A 20,209-nucleotide genomic window follows, 5' to 3' on the forward strand; every position below is an offset into this window, starting at 1 on the left:
TTTGAAGCATTGAGATATCACATCTCATGCTATCGGAAGGGTCTCAGGTTTGGAATGGGAAGGAGTTGGATATCAGATCTCATGTTATAGGAAGGGTCTCAAGTTTGGAATGGGAAGGAGTTGGATATGACATCTCTTGTTATAGGGAGGGTCTCAGGATTTGAATGGTAAGGAGTTGGATATCACATCTCATGCTATAGGAAGGGTCTCAGGTTGGAATGGGAAGGAGTTGGATATCACATCTCATGTTATATACAGGAAGGGTCTCAGGATTGGAATGGGAAGGATTTGGATATCACATCTCTTGCTATAGGAAGTGTTAGGAAAGATTTCGTTATTGTAGGGAACTTTCCTTCCATGTGGCAACCCCTAAACTTTTTGCTATTGTTTTCAACCTGTTTTCTTGACTTTGCCAGAGAAGTGCAGCCTTCTGCTGTACTCCTCTGGGCTTTCGCTCCTTTCTTACGGGGAAACTGACATGCCCTTAAGACAGTCAGTACCGGGGAACGCTGTTTCCCGTAGTTTCTTTTATCGTGTCGCCATTTTAGTGCAACACGACACAAGAGGGCACTGTAAGCTAAGTTACAGCTCTCTTGGGTCTCTAGCCTTCTACAGACCCTAGAAACTCTTATAGGATGGTTTTTGGATCGGTGCAAGTCATTCAGGGACTGGGCTGGTGGCAGCGATCATTTGGTTTATTTTGAGCTCCTTTTGCCGTTCTGAGCACCTTTTTGCCGCGAACACAAAAGGGTGGCCCGGCTACCCAAAATGGCCGGACCACGAGGCTCCTTTGTCTCGTCCACTGTCCGTCTTGCTCCCTTTACCTTCCCCCGGGTCAGGCGACCCGGGGCCTTCCTTATTTGGGCATGTAGTTTCCTGCGAAACACGGTTGCTTTCGCGGGCTTCTACATGTCGTTTGAGTGCCCCCAGGATGTGGGCTGGGCTGTCTGGTCCCAATACACATCCTGGGTGCCAGAGAGTCTAGGGTGGTGTGAATGCCTGGGACCACTGTGGTCCGTGATTGGTCCACGTATGGTATGTGTGTTGATGAGCGGATCTCCCATTGGCTCCCCTCCGTTTTGGCGCGAAGGGAACCGTGGATAAGAGGGAGCTGGAAACACCACTACCATGTCGATCTCCTGAGTTCTTACGAACCCAGGGATACAGGAGCCAAGTATCCTGCGAACACGAGGCTGGACCGAGGAATCGCTGGTGACCCCCTGAAGAACTTCTGCTCCTCATTGCTGTCGTCCGGTGAAGCCCTTTCCACCTAAGATCGAACAAGAAGGCCTGTACTGGCGCTTCGACCTATTGGAATAGCAGGACCAGCTATTCCCGGCACCTTCATCAACTCCTGCTGTAAGCCTTCGGAAGTGTCTCTGGGCCATCCAGTTGACTGACCAGCTTACTAAGGAGGCCTGCTCTGTAATCGCCGACAGGTTGGGTGGTATTCTGAGTCCGGGGCATGCTCACACGCTTCGTTTGCTTAGCAGTCCTAAGCTAGAGGTGAGCAGTGCTCGTTTGGCTTGAATACACCCGGCCGTTCCGTTGCCCTGCTGTGGCGACAAAACTGTGCTTGTTTCTTCGATCGGGACGTCTTTTTACTCTGCACGACGACGAGACGTTCCCTGCTCTTCAGAACCTGCCAGAAGCTGTATCTATCGAGGAGGAGCTCGGGCCTGCTTGCTTCGGGGACCGGTGAGTAGATTAGCTAGGATCTGGTCGCCCTCCTGCAGTGCCTCTTGCTTTTCCCCGCTGTAAATACAGCACCCCTTGTCCGTACTCGCGCCCTGCTTCTGCCTCACAGTGGAGGCTGCGCTAGAGTCGCGGACCGTGTTCTCCTTCATTAGAGCTCCCTACAGAGCTGTTCAACGTCCTCCGAAGAGCTTCACCTTCTGCCCATTGGCACCGGCGTGTGCAGGTACTTTTGAGCGCTAGGCTCCACTCTTCGTAGGGATTGGACTACCATCCAGTTAGGGGCCTCAGAAGGCGGACATATCACTCGCATTGGTTCGCACTGCCTGTTTTCCTTCCCCTGCAGGTGGATAACATATTTCGTGCTGCTAATGCTGTGAAACTGTGTATTCTGTATATATATTGGGTGGATAGTGTATGTGTTGGTTTAATATCGTTGTATATTGCTGCTTTTACTGTGGTTATTAGTTTCAAGGCCTTATAATAAATGTGTATCTATTTTTGATATAAACAACTGTTTGGAGTAGTTTGTAAGCGCTCTTGCTTTGTGTGCTCATTGCGGGCTTTCAGTCACCCTCACCCCTCTTGAGACCTAGTCTTGACCGCCGCGATCGCTACCTTGATTGGTCTGGCTTGTCCAGAGGTTACCCTGTTCCAAGTAATTAGGTTGGCCTTCTGAACCTCTGCGCCACCAGGACAGAGTTCAGAAATCCGTCTTAACAAATTGGTGTACAGCGGTGGGATACGACTGAAGGTATCCAGTGTTGCGCACGAGCTAAGGCGTTTTCAGGTTATTCCAACCAGGACACGCAGTAAAGTATTGAATATAACGTTAAAAAGGCCATAGTCCTATCGACAGTATGGAAACGAATACTTTATTAACCTTAAATGCTTCGAAATCTGAAACATTGAAGAAGATGTGTGCGGAGAGAGGGGTTTCCTCTCAAGGCACTAAATTGGAAATGATCCAGAGAATCGTGGCGTGGCAAGAAGCGCAGCTTGACGCTATAACTTCCGAGGACAGTGCAGAAGGTGGTGGGGCTGCTCTCACTGGCAGAACCGACGGTTCTGCCGCTGCACTGATCCATCACGACCACGAGGACAGGGAGGATGTAATGTCTAACGTTTCCTCTGCCAGTGTTGATGGGGAGGCTATGCTTGAATTCAAGAAGCAAGAGCTGCGGTTTAGGCAGCAGGAGCTTGAATTCAGCATAGCCAAACTGAAAATCGACCAGGCAGAAAAACAAAAAGACAGGGATCACCAGTTGGAACTGGCCAAGCTTCAGTTCGCAAATGGGTCCAAGGGTCCTGGACATGGTTCTGGGGCTTCCTCTCATCCACGGTTTCCAAAAGATCTGCTCAGTGTGTATGAGGAACGAAATGACATTATGGACTGGTTAAATGCGTTTGAGTATGCATGCGAGGTTCAAGAGGTTGATAATGCGGATAAGATTGCATGGTTACTCAGCAGACTGCCCCATTCTGGTTGCAGTGCCATTATGGAAATGTCGAAGGCTGAGCGCGCTGATTTTGCAATGTTGAAGCAGACTCTCATTTTAAAGTTTGGGAAGACTCCGACCCAATATTTGAAAAGGTTTAGAGAGTATAAGAAAAAGGAAGGTGGTACTTGGGTGTCGTATGTAGCTGAGTCCCTGAAAAACTTGACTGGCTGGGTTGAAGGTTATAAGGTTTCTACCTTCGAAGGCATGATCAATCTGGTCATGCTGGAACACATTTTTGCTTCTTCTTCCCCGGAGCTTAAGCAGCATTTGGCCGATTCGAAGGAGATAGATCCTAAGAAGCTGGCCATTGCAGCAGATTTATGGGTGTCACATCGAGTGTCCCATAAGGACAAAACTCATCCTGGTAAGCAGGAGGAAGGGAAAAAGTCCAAAGATGTGGAGGGTGGGGAATCTGCTAAATCTTCTTCCCATAAGGGCCACAAAAAGAAAAATAAGGGTAAGCCATCCGAGAACTCACAGGGTAGTGGAGGTTCGCCTCCGAAACAGAACTCTGGTTATAATAAGCCTCCCTACGTAAACAGACCCAATGGGGCTTGTTTTTCTTGTGGAGCAACTGACCATGTGAAGGGGGATCCCCGTTGTAAGGTTAGACCTTTGGGGGTCCACTCCGCTAATCTGGCCTTCTCCTCCTACGAGGAAGAAGAGATTACAGGAGCATCCTTCTCCTCAGACTCATTTCCCAGCGGAATAGAGGCTGAGGTAGTTTTAGTGTCCCTGGGTTCCTGGGAGCCTAAAGTCGCAGAGGCGTATGCTAGGATTCCGGATAATACCAAGCACTACTTTAAAGACAGTGTGCTGATCAATGGAGTGGATACTCCAGCTCTTAGGGATAGTGGGTGCAGTCGAACTGTAGTGGATTCTACCTTGGTAGACTCAGAGGAAGTTGCCAGAGCTACTCTGATGCCCACTAAGTTGGCTGACGGCCCCCTCCGTATGTTTCCCGTGATCCCTGTTAATCTAACTTTAAATGGTACAGCAGTTAGGATTCCAGTGAGCATTCAGAGAAACGTCCCGGGAAAGGTCTTGTTGGGCAATGATCTCAGAGCTCTAGGGCTCGTAGGAGACACTGCCGAAAGACCCTACACACGGTCTCAAGCACGGGCAGCATTGGCCAAGTCCAATACGCCGCCCCAGCCGAAGGGGAAACCCAAGGCGAAAGGAGTCAACAAGTCCCGACGGGGGAAAGAGAATATTCCCCCGAACTCGCCTACCACTGCGGTGGAGGGAGTTGGTCAATCGCCCGAGCCTGACGAGGAGGTGGCGATGCCTGAAGTGTTCGACCCCAACGACCATCCTGAACTAAAAGACTTGTTAGTTGAAGGAGGTCCTGATAGGGACGACTTCAGTAAGGGCCAACGTGAGTGCCCATCTCTGGAAGGCCTAAGGAGACAGGCCTGCTCCCAGCTTGAGGGTGAACCTCCTGGGAAGCATCGGATTTATTGGGAAGGTGGACTCCTGTACAGTGAGCCCACAGAGTCTACAGAAGGAGACCATAGGAGGTTGGTGGTTCCCCTTTCTGTTAGACCCTTCCTCCTGCAGTTGGCGCATGAAGTTCCCCTTGCTGGTCACCTTGGAATGAAGAGGACCAAGCAAAGGTTATCTATGCACTTCTACTGGCCCAAGATGGGGGTGCAAGTAGAAAGTCACTGCAGGAGTTGTGCCTCCTGCCAGTTGTCTGGTAAGGTTGGCGCGACAATCCAAGCTCCGTTGGTACCGCTCCCAGTTGTGGGGGTACCATTTGAAAGGGTAGGGATCGACATCGTTGGTCCCCTTGACCCGCAAACATCCTCAGGCAATAGGTTTATCCTGGTGCTGGTCGACCATGCAACCAGGTATCCTGAGGCCATCCCATTAAAGACTGTAACTGCCAAGTCAGTTGCAAAAGCGTTACTCGGCATATTTACTAGGGTTGGCTTCCCTAAAGAAGTTGTGTCAGATCGTGGCAGCAACTTTATGTCGAAGTATATGCAGGCTATGTGGAAAGAATGTGGGGTCACCTACAAGTTCTCTTCTGCATACCACCCCCAGACCAATGGTCTGGTGGAGCGTTTCAACAGAACGCTAAAGAGCATGATTGGGGCTCTGGAGGAGCCCCAGAGGAGGAAATGGGACCTTCTTTTACCATGCTTGTTGTTTGCCTACAGAGAGGTACCACAGGAGGGTGTTGGCTTCAGCCCCTTCGAACTTCTGTTCGGTCATCCCGTACGGGGACCCTTAGCCATCGTCAAAGAGGGATGGGAGATGCCCACTCCCCCTGTTACTACCAATGTAGTTGACTATGTGCTAGGGCTCAGAAAACGGATGGTACTCCTGATGGGCTTGGCTAGTGAAAAGTTGAAGGCCGGACAAGCGCTGGTGAAACATTGGTACGACCAGAAAGCTTCCTTAATTCACTTTACCCCTGGTCAGCAAGTCCTGATCATGAACCCTATAAGGCCTCGCGCTTTACAGGACAAATGGTCAGGCCCTTACACAGTGGTGGAGCCCCTGGGTGAGGTGAACTATTTAGTGGACCTTGGAAGGCCTGGACAGGCTCCAAAAGTGTTCCACGTAAATAGGCTGAAGGCTTTCGTCCCAAGAGTCGAAATCGCAGCACTGCTACTGGCGTCAGACGTTGAGGAAGAGGAGTCAGAACCTCTTCCCGACCTGTTCCAAAGCGGTCCTTCAGATAGCTCCGTTGAGGGTGTCCGAGTGGCCCCTCACCTGACTTCTGATCAGCAGGCTGAGGTGAAAAGTTTGCTTAGGCAGTTTTCCCCCCTGTTTTCACAGTCGCCTGGTTTGACACCTTGGTGCAAACATAACATTGACACAGGAGACAGTGTACCTACCAAAAGTAGGGGATACAGGATGTCGGATAAAGTACGGTCTTATATTAAGACCGAGGTCAACAAGATGTTAGACCTTGGGGTGATTGAACCCTCTAGTAGTCCTTGGTCCAGTCCTGTGGTTCTGGTTCCAAAAGCAGGCACTTCTGAATTGAGGTTCTGCGTGGATTACAGGGCTCTGAATGCTGTCACCAAGACAGACGCTCACCCCTTGCCTCGAACTGACGAGCTGGTGGATACCTTGGGTGCCTCCAAGTACCTCAGCACGTTTGACCTGACTGCGGGCTATTGGCAAATAGCTTTAGCAGAACATGCCAAGGAGAAGACAGCATTTTCAACTCCCGACGGGCTTTACCAATTCCGGGTAATGCCGTTCGGATTGAAGAATGCACCTGCCACTTTCCAGAGGCTTGTGAATCATGTGTTGAATGGGTTGGACGAATTCTGTCTTGCATATCTGGACGATATAGCAGTTTTCAGTGCCACCTGGGAAGACCATGTGAAACACCTCGGGATTGTGCTCCAGGCTCTTCAGAAAGCCCACTTGACCATAAAGGCGAGTAAATGCCAGATTGGACAAGGCTCAGTGGTTTACCTTGGGCATGAAGTAGGTGGAGGAAGGATACAGCCTCTCCCCAGTAAAGTACAAGCAGTACAAGACTGGCCTACCCCCACTACACAAACCCAAGTGAGAGCCTTCTTAGGACTCACGGGTTATTACCGCAATTTTATGGCAGACTATGGCACCATAGCTGCTCCTCTGACTGCCCTCACAACTCCGAAGAAACCCAAGAAGGTAACTTGGACTGACGAGTGTGAGAAGGCCTTCAATGGCTTGAAAGACTCCTTGTGCCAGGCCCCTGTGCTCAGGGCCCCTGATTATCAAAGACCTTTTATCGTGCAGACGGATGCCTCTGACACTGGGATAGGAGCTGTACTATCACAAGTAGATGAGAAGGGTAAGGAACACCCTATCGGTTTTATTAGTCGCCAGCTTAAGGACAGAGAGCTCAGATGGTCCACGGTAGAGAAAGAATGTTTCTCTGTTGTGTGGGCCCTAAGGAAGCTGCGGCCCTACCTCTATGGGACCCACTTCACTGTGCAGACTGACCATAAGCCGTTAAAGTGGCTAATGAACATGAAGGGGGAGAATCCAAAGTTGCTTAGGTGGTCCATAAGTCTACAAGGCTTCGACTTCACTATTGAGCATAGGCCAGGTGTCCAACATAGCAATGCTGATGGGTTGTCCAGAATGTTTTACCGACCTGAACAAGAGACTCATCCAGGGGTGGATTAGTTCCCCCTGTCCATAGTCTGGGAGGGGCGAGTGTTAGGAAAGATTTCGTTATTGTAGGGAACTTTCCTTCCATGTGGCAACCCCTAAACTTTTTGCTATTGTTTTCAACCTGTTTTCTTGACTTTGCCAGAGAAGTGCAGCCTTCTGCTGTACTCCTCTGGGCTTTCGCTCCTTTCTTACGGGGAAACTGACATGCCCTTAAGACAGTCAGTACCGGGGAACGCTGTTTCCCGTAGTTTCTTTTATCGTGTCGCCATTTTAGTGCAACACGACACAAGAGGGCACTGTAAGCTAAGTTACAGCTCTCTTGGGTCTCTAGCCTTCTACAGACCCTAGAAACTCTTATAGGATGGTTTTTGGATCGGTGCAAGTCATTCAGGGACTGGGCTGGTGGCAGCGATCATTTGGTTTATTTTGAGCTCCTTTTGCCGTTCTGAGCACCTTTTTGCCGCGAACACAAAAGGGTGGCCCGGCTACCCAAAATGGCCGGACCACGAGGCTCCTTTGTCTCGTCCACTGTCCGTCTTGCTCCCTTTACCTTCCCCCGGGTCAGGCGACCCGGGGCCTTCCTTATTTGGGCATGTAGTTTCCCGCGAAACACGGTTGCTTTCGCGGGCTTCTACATGTCGTTTGAGTGCCCCCAGGATGTGGGCTGGGCTGTCTGGTCCCAATACACATCCTGGGTGCCAGAGAGTCTAGGGTGGTGTGAATGCCTGGGACCACTGTGGTCCGTGATTGGTCCACGTATGGTATGTGTGTTGATGAGCGGATCTCCCATTGGCTCCCCTCCGTTTTGGCGCGAAGGGAACCGTGGATAAGAGGGAGCTGGAAACACCACTACCATGTCGATCTCCTGAGTTCTTACGAACCCAGGGATACAGGAGCCAAGTATCCTGCGAACACGAGGCTGGACCGAGGAATCGCTGGTGACCCCCTGAAGAACTTCTGCTCCTCATTGCTGTCGTCCGGTGAAGCCCTTTCCACCTAAGATCGAACAAGAAGGCCTGTACTGGCGCTTCGACCTATTGGAATAGCAGGACCAGCTATTCCCGGCACCTTCATCAACTCCTGCTGTAAGCCTTCGGAAGTGTCTCTGGGCCATCCAGTTGACTGACCAGCTTACTAAGGAGGCCTGCTCTGTAATCGCCGACAGGTTGGGTGGTATTCTGAGTCCGGGGCATGCTCACACGCTTCGTTTGCTTAGCAGTCCTAAGCTAGAGGTGAGCAGTGCTCGTTTGGCTTGAATACACCCGGCCGTTCCGTTGCCCTGCTGTGGCGACAAAACTGTGCTTGTTTCTTCGATCGGGACGTCTTTTTACTCTGCACGACGACGAGACGTTCCCTGCTCTTCAGAACCTGCCAGAAGCTGTATCTATCGAGGAGGAGCTCGGGCCTGCTTGCTTCGGGGACCGGTGAGTAGATTAGCTAGGATCTGGTCGCCCTCCTGCAGTGCCTCTTGCTTTTCCCCGCTGTAAATACAGCACCCCTTGTCCGTACTCGCGCCCTGCTTCTGCCTCACAGTGGAGGCTGCGCTAGAGTCGCGGACCGTGTTCTCCTTCATTAGAGCTCCCTACAGAGCTGTTCAACGTCCTCCGAAGAGCTTCACCTTCTGCCCATTGGCACCGGCGTGTGCAGGTACTTTTGAGCGCTAGGCTCCACTCTTCGTAGGGATTGGACTACCATCCAGTTAGGGGCCTCAGAAGGCGGACATATCACTCGCATTGGTTCGCACTGCCTGTTTTCCTTCCCCTGCAGGTGGATAACATATTTCGTGCTGCTAATGCTGTGAAACTGTGTATTCTGTATATATATTGGGTGGATAGTGTATGTGTTGGTTTAATATCGTTGTATATTGCTGCTTTTACTGTGGTTATTAGTTTCAAGGCCTTATAATAAATGTGTATCTATTTTTGATATAAACAACTGTTTGGAGTAGTTTGTAAGCGCTCTTGCTTTGTGTGCTCATTGCGGGCTTTCAGTCACCCTCACCCCTCTTGAGACCTAGTCTTGACCGCCGCGATCGCTACCTTGATTGGTCTGGCTTGTCCAGAGGTTACCCTGTTCCAAGTAATTAGGTTGGCCTTCTGAACCTCTGCGCCACCAGGACAGAGTTCAGAAATCCGTCTTAACAGGAAGGGTCTCAGGTTTTTTATTAGAAACATTGAGATATCACATCTCATGCTATAGGAAGGGTTTTAGGATTGGAATGGGAAGTATTTGGATATCACATCTCATGCTAAAGGAAGGGTCTCAGGTTTGGAAGGGGAAGGATTTGGATATCACATCTCATCCAATAGGAAGGGTCTCAGGTTTGGAATGGGAAGGAATTGGATATCACATCTCATGTTATAGGAAGGGTCTCAGGTTTTTTATTAGAAACATTGAGATATCACATCTCATGTTATAGGACGGTTCCCAGGTTCGGTATTAGAAGCTTTGAGATATCACATCTCATGGTATAGGAAGGGTCTCAGGATTGGAATGTGAAGGATTTGGATATCACATCTCATCCAATAGGAAGGGTCTCAGGTTTGGAATGGGAAGGAATTGGATATCACATCTCATGTTATAGGAAGGATCTCAGGTTTGGTATTAGAAGCATTGAGATATCACATCTCATGCTATAGGAAGGGTCTCAGGATTGGAATGTGAAGGATTTGGATATCACATCTCATGCTAAAGGAAGGGTCTCAGGTTTGGTAGAAGCATTGAGATATCACATCTCATGCTATAGGAAGGGTCTCAGGATTTGAATGGCAAGGAGTTGGATATCACATCTCATGCCATAGGAAGCGTCTCAGGTTTGGTATAAGCATTGAGATATCACATCTCTGCTATCGGAAGGTTCTCAGGATTGGATTGGGAAGGAGTTGGATATCCCTTCCCATACCATAGGAAGTGTCTCAGGTTGGAATGGGAAGGAGTTGAATATCACATCTCATGTTATAGGAAGGGTCTCAGGATTGGAATGGGAAGGATTTGGATATCACATCTCTTGCTATAGGAAGGGTCTCAGGATTGGAATGGGAAGGATTTGGATATCACATCTCATGTCATAGGAAGGATCTCAGGTTTGGTATTAGAAGCATTGATATATCACATCTCATGCTATAGGAATGGTCTCAGGATTGGAATGGGTAGGAGTTGGATATTACATTCTTGCTATAGTAAGGGTCTCATGTTTGGAATGGGAAGGTGTTGGATATCACATATGCTATAGGAAGTGTCTCAGGTTTGGAACGGGAAGGAGTTGGATATCACATCTCATGTTATAGGAAGGGTCTCAGGTTTGGTATAAGCATTGAGATATCACATCTCTGCTATCAGGAGTGGCTCAGGATTGGAATGGGAAGGAGTTGGATATCCCATCTCATGTTAAAGGACGGGTCTCTGGTTTGGTATTAGAATCATTGAGATATCACATCGCATGCTGTAGGAAGGGTCTAAGGATTGGAATGGGATGGACTTGGATATCACATCTCATGCTATAGGTAGGCTCTCAGGTTTGGTATAAGCATTGAGATATCACATCTCATGCTATAGGAAGGGTCTCAGGATTGGAATGGGAAGGATTTGGATATCACATCTCATGCTATAGGAAGGGTCTCAGATTTGGTATAAGCATTGAGATATCACATCTCATGCTATAGGAAGGGTCTCAGGATTGGAATGGGAAGGAGTTGTATATGACATCTCAAGCCTTAGGAAGGGTCTCAGGTTTGGTATAAGCATTGAGATATCACATCTCTGCTATCGGAAGGGTCTCAGGATTGGAATGGGAAGGAGTTTGATATCCCATCTCATGTTATAGGAAGGGTCTCAGGTTTGGTATTAGAAGCATTGAGATATCACATCTCATGCTATAGGAAGGGTCTCAGGATTGGAATGGGAAGGACTTGGATGTCACATCTCATGCTATAGGGAGGGTCTCAAGTTTGATATTAGAAGCATTGAGATAACAAATCTCATGATATCTGAAGGGTCTCAGGATTGGAATGGGAAGGAGTTGGATATCACATCTCATTATAAAGGAAGGGTCTAAGGTTTGGAAGGGGAAGGATTTGGATATCACATCTCATGTTATAGGACGGGTCTCAGGTTTGGTATTAGAAGCATTGAGATATCAAGTCTCATGGTATAAGAAGGGTCTCAGAATTGGAATGGGAAGGAGTTGGATATCACATCTCAAGCTATAGGAAGCGTCTCAGGATTGGAATGGGAAGGAGTTTGATATCACATCTCATGCCATAGTATGGGTCTCAGGTTTGGTAGAAGCATTGGGATATCACATCTCATGCTATAGGAAGGGTCTCAGGATTGGAATGGGAAGAAGTTGGATATCACATCTCAAGCTATAGGAAGGGTCTCAGGTTTGGTATAAGCATTGAGATATCACATCTCATGCTATAGGAAGGGTCTCAGGGTTGGAATGGGAAGGAGTTGTATATGACATCTCATGCCATAGGAAGGGTCTCAGGTTTGGTATAAGCATTGAGATATCACATCACATGCTATAGGAAGGGTCTCAGGATTGGAATGGGAAGGACTTGGATATCACATCACATGCTATAGGAAGGGTCTCAGGATTGGAATGGGAAGGACTTGGATATCACATCTCATGCTTGTTAGGAAAGATTTCGTTATTGTAGGGAACTTTCCTTCCATGTGGCAACCCCTAAACTTTTTGCTATTGTTTTCAACCTGTTTTCTTGACTTTGCCAGAGAAGTGCAGCCTTCTGCCGTACTCCTCTGGGCTTTCGCTCCTTTCTTACGGGGAAACTGACATGCCCTTAAGACAGTCAGTACCGGGGAACGCTGTTTCCCGTAGTTTCTTTTATCGTGTCGCCATTTTAGTGCAACACGACACAAGAGGGCACTGTAAGCTAAGTTACAGCTCTCTTGGGTCTCTAGCCTTCTACAGACCCTAGACACTCTTGTAGGATGGTTTTTGGATCGGTGCAAGTCATTCAGGGACTGGGCTGGTGGCAGCGATCATTTGGTTTATTTTGAGCTCCTTTTGCCGTTCTGAGCACCTTTTTGCCGCGAACACAAAAGGGTGGCCCGGCTACCCAAAATGGCCGGACCACGAGGCTCCTTTGTCTCGTCCACTGTCCGTCTTGCTCCCTTTACCTTCCCCCGGGTCAGGCGACCCGGGGCCTTCCTTATTTGGGCATGTAGTTTCCCGCGAAACACGGTTGCTTTCGCGGGCTTCTACATGTCGTTTGAGTGCCCCCAGGATGTGGGCTGGGCTGTCTGGTCCCAATACACATCCTGGGTGCCAGAGAGTCTAGGGTGGTGTGAATGCCTGGGACCACTGTGGTCCGTGATTGGTCCACGTATGGTATGTGTGTTGATGAGCGGATCTCCCATTGGCTCCCCTCCGTTTTGGCGCGAAGGGAACCGTGGATAAGAGGGAGCTGGAAACACCACTACCATGTCGATCTCCTGAGTTCTTACGAACCCAGGGATACAGGAGCCAAGTATCCTGCGAACACGAGGCTGGACCGAGGAATCACTGGTGACCCCCTGAAGAACTTCTGCTCCTCATTGCTGTCGTCCGGTGAAGCCCTTTCCACCTAAGATCGAACAAGAAGGCCTGTACTGGCGCTTCGACCTATTGGAATAGCAGGACCAGCTATTCCCGGCACCTTCATCAACTCCTGCCGTAAGCCTTCGGAAGTGTCTCTGGGCCATCCAGTTGACTGACCAGCTTACTAAGGAGTCCTGCTCTGTAATCGCCGACAGGTTGGGTGGTATTCTGAGTCCGGGGCATGCTCACACGCTTCGTTTGCTTAGCAGTCCTAAGCTAGAGGTGAGCAGTGCTCGTTTGGCTTGAATACACCCGGCCGTTCCGTTGCCCTGCTGTGGCGACAAAACTGTGCTTGTTTCTTCGATCGGGACGTCTTTTTACTCTGCACGACGACGAGACGTTCCCTGCTCTTCAGAACCTGCCAGAAGCTGCATCTATCGAGGAGAAGCTCGGGCCTGCTTGCTTCGGGGACCGGTGAGTAGATTAGCTAGGATCTGGTCGCCCTCCTGCAGTGCCCTTTGCTTTTCCCCGCTGTGAATACAGCACCCCTTGTCCGTACTCGCGCCCTGCTTCTGCCTCACAGTGGAGGCTGCGCTAGAGTCGCGGACCGTGTTCTCCTTCATTAGAGCTCCCTACAGAGCTGTTCAACGTCCTCCGAAGAGCTTCACCTTCTGCCCATTGGCACCGGCGTGTGCAGGTACTTTCGAGCGCTAGGCTCCACTCTTCGTAGGGATTGGACTACCATCCAGTTAGGGGCCTCAGAAGGCGGACATATCACTCGCATTGGTTCGCACTGCCTGTTTTCCTTCCCCTGCAGGTGGATAACATATTTCGTGCTGCTAATGCTGTGAAACTGTGTATTCTGTATATATATTGGGTGGATAGTGTATGTGTTGGTTTAATATCGTTGTCTATTGCTGCTTTTACTGTGGTTATTAGTTTCAAGGCCTTATAATAAATGTGTATCTATTTTTGATATAAACAACTGTTTGGAGTAGTTTGTAAGCGCTCTTGCTTTGTGTGCTCATTGCGGGCTTTCAGTCACCCTCACCCCTCTTGAGACCTAGTCTTGACCGCCGCGATCGCTACCTTGATTGGTCTGGCTTGTCCAGAGGTTACCCTGTTCCAAGTAATTAGGTTGGCCTTCTGAACCTCTGCGCCACCAGGACAGAGTTCAGAAATCCGTCTTAACAAATTGGTGTACAGCGGTGGGATACGACTGAAGGTATCCAGTGTTGCGCACGAGCTAAGGCGTTTTCAGGTTATTCCAACCAGGACACGCAGTAAAGTATTGAATATAACGTTAAAAAGGCCATAGTCCTATCAACAGTATGGAAACGAATACTTTATTAACCTTAAATGCTTCGAAATCTGAAACATTGAAGAAGATGTGTGCGGAGAGAGGGGTTTCCTCTCAAGGCACTAAATTGGAAATGATCCAGAGAATCGTGGCGTGGCAAGAAGCGCAGCTTGACGCTATAACTTCCGAGGACAGTGCAGAAGGTGGTGGGGCTGCTCTCACTGGCAGAACCGACGGTTCTGCCGCTGCACTGATCCATCACGACCACGAGGACAGGGAGGATGTAATGTCTAACGTTTCCTCTGCCAGTGTTGATGGGGAGGCTATGCTTGAATTCAAGAAGCAAGAGCTGCGGTTTAGGCAGCAGGAGCTTGAATTCAGCATAGCCAAACTGAAAATCGACCAGGCAGAAAAACAAAAAGACAGGGATCACCAGTTGGAACTGGCCAAGCTTCAGTTCGCAAATGGGTCCAAGGGTCCTGGACATGGTTCTGGGGCTTCCTCTCATCCACGGTTTCCAAAAGATCTGCTCAGTGTGTATGAGGAACGAAATGACATTATGGACTGGTTGAATGCGTTTGAATATGCATGCGAGGTTCAAGAGGTTGATAATGCGGATAAGATTGCATGGTTACTCAGCAGACTGCCCCATTCTGGTTGCAGTGCCATTATGGAAATGTCGAAGGCTGAGCGCGCTGATTTTGCAATGTTGAAGCAGACTCTCATTTTAAAGTTTGGGAAGACTCCGACCCAATATGTGAAAAGGTTTAGAGAGTATAAGAAAAAGGAAGGTGGTACTTGGGTGTCGTATGTAGCTGAGTCCCTGAAAAACTTGACTGGCAGGGTTGAAGGTTATAAGGTTTCTACCTTCGAAGGCATGATCAATCTGGTCATGCTGGAACACATTTTTGCTTCTTCTTCCCCGGAGCTTAAGCAGCATTTGGCCGATTCGAAGGAGATAGATCCTAAGAAGCTGGCCATTGCAGCAGACTTATGGGTGTCACATCGAGTGTCCCATAAGGACAAAACTCATCCTGGTAAGCAGGAGGAAGGGAAAAAGACCAAAGATATGGAGGGTGGGGAATCTGCTAAATCATCTTCCCATAAGGGCCACAAAAAGAAAAATAAGGGTAAGCCATCCGAGAACTCACAGGGTAGTGGAGGTTCGCCTCCGAAACAGAACTCTGGTTATAATAAGCCTCCCTACGTAAACAGACCCAATGGGGCTTGTTTTTCTTGTGGAGCAACTGACCATGTGAAGGGGGATCCCCGTTGTAAGGTTAGACCTTTGGGGGTCCACTCCGCTAATCTGGCCTTCTCCTCCTACGAGGAAGAAGAGATTACAGGAGCATCCTTCTCCTCAGACTCATTTCCCAGCGGAATAGAGGCTGAGGTAGTTTTAGTGTCCCTGGGTTCCTGGGAGCCTAAAGTCGCAGAGGCGTATGCTAGGATTCCGGATAATACCAAGCACTACTTTAAAGACAGTGTGCTGATCAATGGAGTGGATACTCCAGCTCTTAGGGATAGTGGGTGCAGTCGAACTGTAGTGGATTCTACCTTGGTAGACTCAGAGGAAGTTGCCAGAGCTACTCTGATGCCCACTAAGTTGGCTGACGGCCCCCTCCGTATGTTTCCCGTGATCCCTGTTAATCTAACTTTAAATGGTACAGCAGTTAGGATTCCAGTGAGCATTCAGAGAAACGTCCCGGGAAAGGTCTTGTTGGGCAATGATCTCAGAGCTCTAGGGCTCGTAGGAGACACTGCCGAAAGACCCTACACACGGTCTCAAGCACGGGCAGCATTGGCCAAGTCCAATACGCCGCCCCAGCCGAAGGGGAAACCCAAGGCGAAAGGAGTCAACAAGTCCCGACGGGGGAAAGAGAATATTCCCCCGAGCTCGCCTACCACTGCGGTGGAGGGAGTTGGTCAATCGCCCGAGCCTGACGAGGAGGTGGCGATGCCTGAAGTGTTCGACCCCAACGACCATCCTGAACTAAAAGACTTGTTAGTTGAAGGAGGTCCTGATAGGGACGACTTCAGTAAGGGCCAACGTGAGTGCCCATCTCTGGAAGGCCTAAGGAGACAGGCCTGCTCCCAGCTTGAGGGTGAACCTCCTGGGAAGCATCGGATTTATTGGGAAGGTGGACTCCTGTATAGTGAGCCCACAGGGTCTACCGAAGGAGACCATAGGAGGTTGGTGGTTCCCCTTGCTGTTAGACCCTTCCTCCTGCAGTTGGCGCATGAAGTCCCCCTTGCTGGTCACCTTGGAATGAAGAGGACCAAGCAAAGGTTATCTATGCACTTCTACTGGCCCAAGATGGGGGTGCAAGTAGAAAGTCACTGCAGGAGTTGTGCCTCCTGCCAGTTGTCTGGTAAGGTTGGCGCGACAATCCAAGCTCCGTTGGTACCGCTCCCAGTTGTGGGGGTACCATTTGAAAGGGTAGGGATCGACATCGTTGGTCCCCTTGACCCGCAAACATCCTCAGGCAATAGGTTTATCCTGGTGCTGGTCGACCATGCAACCAGGTATCCTGAGGCCATCCCATTAAAGACTGTAACTGCCAAGTCAGTTGCAAAAGCTTTACTCGGCATATTTACTAGGGTTGGCTTCCCTAAAGAAGTTGTGTCAGATCGTGGCAGCAACTTTATGTCGAAGTATATGCAGGCTATGTGGAAAGAATGTGGGGTCACCTACAAGTTCTCTTCTGCATATCACCCCCAGACCAATGGTCTGGTGGAACGTTTCAACAGAACGTTAAAGAGCATGATTGGGGCTCTGGAGGAGCCCCAGAGAAGAAAATGGGATCTTCTTTTACCATGCTTGTTGTTTGCCTACAGAGAGGTACCACAGGAGGGTGTTGGCTTCAGCCCCTTCGAACTTCTGTTCGGTCATCCCGTACGGGGACCCTTAGCCATCGTCAAAGAGGGATGGGAGATGCCCACTCCCCCTGTTACTACCAATGTAGTTGACTATGTGCTAGGGCTCAGAAAACGGATGGTACTCCTGATGGGCTTGGCTAGTGAAAAGTTGAAGGCAGGACAAGCGCTGGTGAAACATTGGTACGACCAGAAAGCTTCCTTAATTCACTTTACCCCTGGTCAGCAAGTCCTGATCATGAACCCTATAAGGCCTCGCGCCTTACAGGACAAATGGTCAGGCCCTTACACAGTGGTGGAGCCCCTGGGTGAGGTGAACTATTTAGTGGACCTTGGAAGGCCTGGACAGGCTCCAAAAGTGTTCCACGTAAATAGGCTGAAGGCTTTCGTCCCAAGAGTCGAAATCGCAGCACTGCTACTGGCGTCAGACGTTGAGGAAGAGGAGTCAGAACCTCTTCCCGACCTGTTCCAAAGCGGTCCTTCAGATAGCTCCGTTGAGGGTGTCCGAGTGGCCCCTCACCTGACTTCTGATCAGCAGGCTGAGGTGAAAAGTTTGCTTAGGCAGTTTTCCCCCCTGTTTTCACAGTCGCCTGGTTTGACACCTTGGTGCAAACATAACATTGACACAGGAGACAGTGTACCTACCAAAAGTAGGGGATACAGGATGTCGGATAAAGTACGGTCTTATATTAAGACCGAGGTCAACAAGATGTTAGACCTTGGGGTGATTGAACCCTCTAGTAGTCCTTGGTCCAGTCCTGTGGTTCTGGTTCCAAAAGCAGGCACTTCTGAATTGAGGTTCTGCGTGGATTACAGGGCTCTGAATGCTGTCACCAAGACAGACGCTCACCCCTTGCCTCGAACTGACGAGCTGGTGGATACCTTGGGTGCCTCCAAGTACCTCAGCACGTTTGACCTGACTGCGGGCTATTGGCAAATAGCTTTAGCAGAACATGCCAAGGAGAAGACAGCATTTTCAACTCCCGACGGGCTTTACCAATTCCGGGTAATGCCGTTCGGATTGAAGAATGCACCTGCCACTTTCCAGAGGCTTGTGAATCATGTGTTGAATGGGTTGGACGAATTCTGTCTTGCATATCTGGACGATATAGCAGTTTTCAGTGCCACCTGGGAAGACCATGTGAAACACCTCGGGATTGTGCTCCAGGCTCTTCAGAAAGCCCACTTGACCATAAAGGCGAGTAAATGCCAGATTGGACAAGGCTCAGTGGTTTACCTTGGGCATGAAGTAGGTGGAGGAAGGATACAGCCTCTCCCCAGTAAAGTACAAGCAGTACAAGACTGGCCTACCCCCACTACACAAACCCAAGTGAGAGCCTTCTTAGGACTCACGGGTTATTACCGCAATTTTATGGCAGACTATGGCACCATAGCTGCTCCTCTGACTGCCCTCACAACTCCGAAGAAACCCAAGAAGGTAACTTGGACTGACGAGTGTGAGAAGGCCTTCAATGGCTTGAAAGACTCCTTGTGCCAGGCCCCTGTGCTCAGGGCCCCTGATTATCAAAGACCTTTTATCGTGCAGACGGATGCCTCTGACACTGGGATAGGAGCTGTACTATCACAAGTAGATGAGAAGGGTAAGGAACACCCTATCGGTTTTATTAGTCGCCAGCTTAAGGACAGAGAGCTCAGATGGTCCACGGTAGAGAAAGAATGTTTCTCTGTTGTGTGGGCCCTAAGGAAGCTGCGGCCCTACCTCTATGGGACCCACTTCACTGTGCAGACTGACCATAAGCCGTTAAAGTGGCTAATGAACATGAAGGGGGAGAATCCAAAGTTGCTTAGGTGGTCCATAAGTCTACAAGGCTTCGACTTCACTATTGAGCATAGGCCAGGTGTCCAACATAGCAATGCTGATGGGTTGTCCAGAATGTTTTACCGACCTGAACAAGAGACTCATCCAGGGGTGGATTAGTTCCCCCTGTCCATAGTCTGGGAGGGGCGAGTGTTAGGAAAGATTTCGTTATTGTAGGGAACTTTCCTTCCATGTGGCAACCCCTAAACTTTTTGCTATTGTTTTCAACCTGTTTTCTTGACTTTGCCAGAGAAGTGCAGCCTTCTGCCGTACTCCTCTGGGCTTTCGCTCCTTTCTTACGGGGAAACTGACATGCCCTTAAGACAGTCAGTACCGGGGAACGCTGTTTCCCGTAGTTTCTTTTATCGTGTCGCCATTTTAGTGCAACACGACACAAGAGGGCACTGTAAGCTAAGTTACAGCTCTCTTGGGTCTCTAGCCTTCTACAGACCCTAGACACTCTTGTAGGATGGTTTTTGGATCGGTGCAAGTCATTCAGGGACTGGGCTGGTGGCAGCGATCATTTGGTTTATTTTGAGCTCCTTTTGCCGTTCTGAGCACCTTTTTGCCGCGAACACAAAAGGGTGGCCCGGCTACCCAAAATGGCCGGACCACGAGGCTCCTTTGTCTCGTCCACTGTCCGTCTTGCTCCCTTTACCTTCCCCCGGGTCAGGCGACCCGGGGCCTTCCTTATTTGGGCATGTAGTTTCCCGCGAAACACGGTTGCTTTCGCGGGCTTCTACATGTCGTTTGAGTGCCCCCAGGATGTGGGCTGGGCTGTCTGGTCCCAATACACATCCTGGGTGCCAGAGAGTCTAGGGTGGTGTGAATGCCTGGGACCACTGTGGTCCGTGATTGGTCCACGTATGGTATGTGTGTTGATGAGCGGATCTCCCATTGGCTCCCCTCCGTTTTGGCGCGAAGGGAACCGTGGATAAGAGGGAGCTGGAAACACCACTACCATGTCGATCTCCTGAGTTCTTACGAACCCAGGGATACAGGAGCCAAGTATCCTGCGAACACGAGGCTGGACCGAGGAATCACTGGTGACCCCCTGAAGAACTTCTGCTCCTCATTGCTGTCGTCCGGTGAAGCCCTTTCCACCTAAGATCGAACAAGAAGGCCTGTACTGGCGCTTCGACCTATTGGAATAGCAGGACCAGCTATTCCCGGCACCTTCATCAACTCCTGCCGTAAGCCTTCGGAAGTGTCTCTGGGCCATCCAGTTGACTGACCAGCTTACTAAGGAGTCCTGCTCTGTAATCGCCGACAGGTTGGGTGGTATTCTGAGTCCGGGGCATGCTCACACGCTTCGTTTGCTTAGCAGTCCTAAGCTAGAGGTG

This window comes from Ambystoma mexicanum, chromosome 13 (assembly GCF_040938575.1).
Source record: "Ambystoma mexicanum isolate Mex_15411 chromosome 13, UKY_AmexF1_1, whole genome shotgun sequence".
Classification (NCBI taxonomy): domain Eukaryota; kingdom Metazoa; phylum Chordata; class Amphibia; order Caudata; family Ambystomatidae; genus Ambystoma; species Ambystoma mexicanum.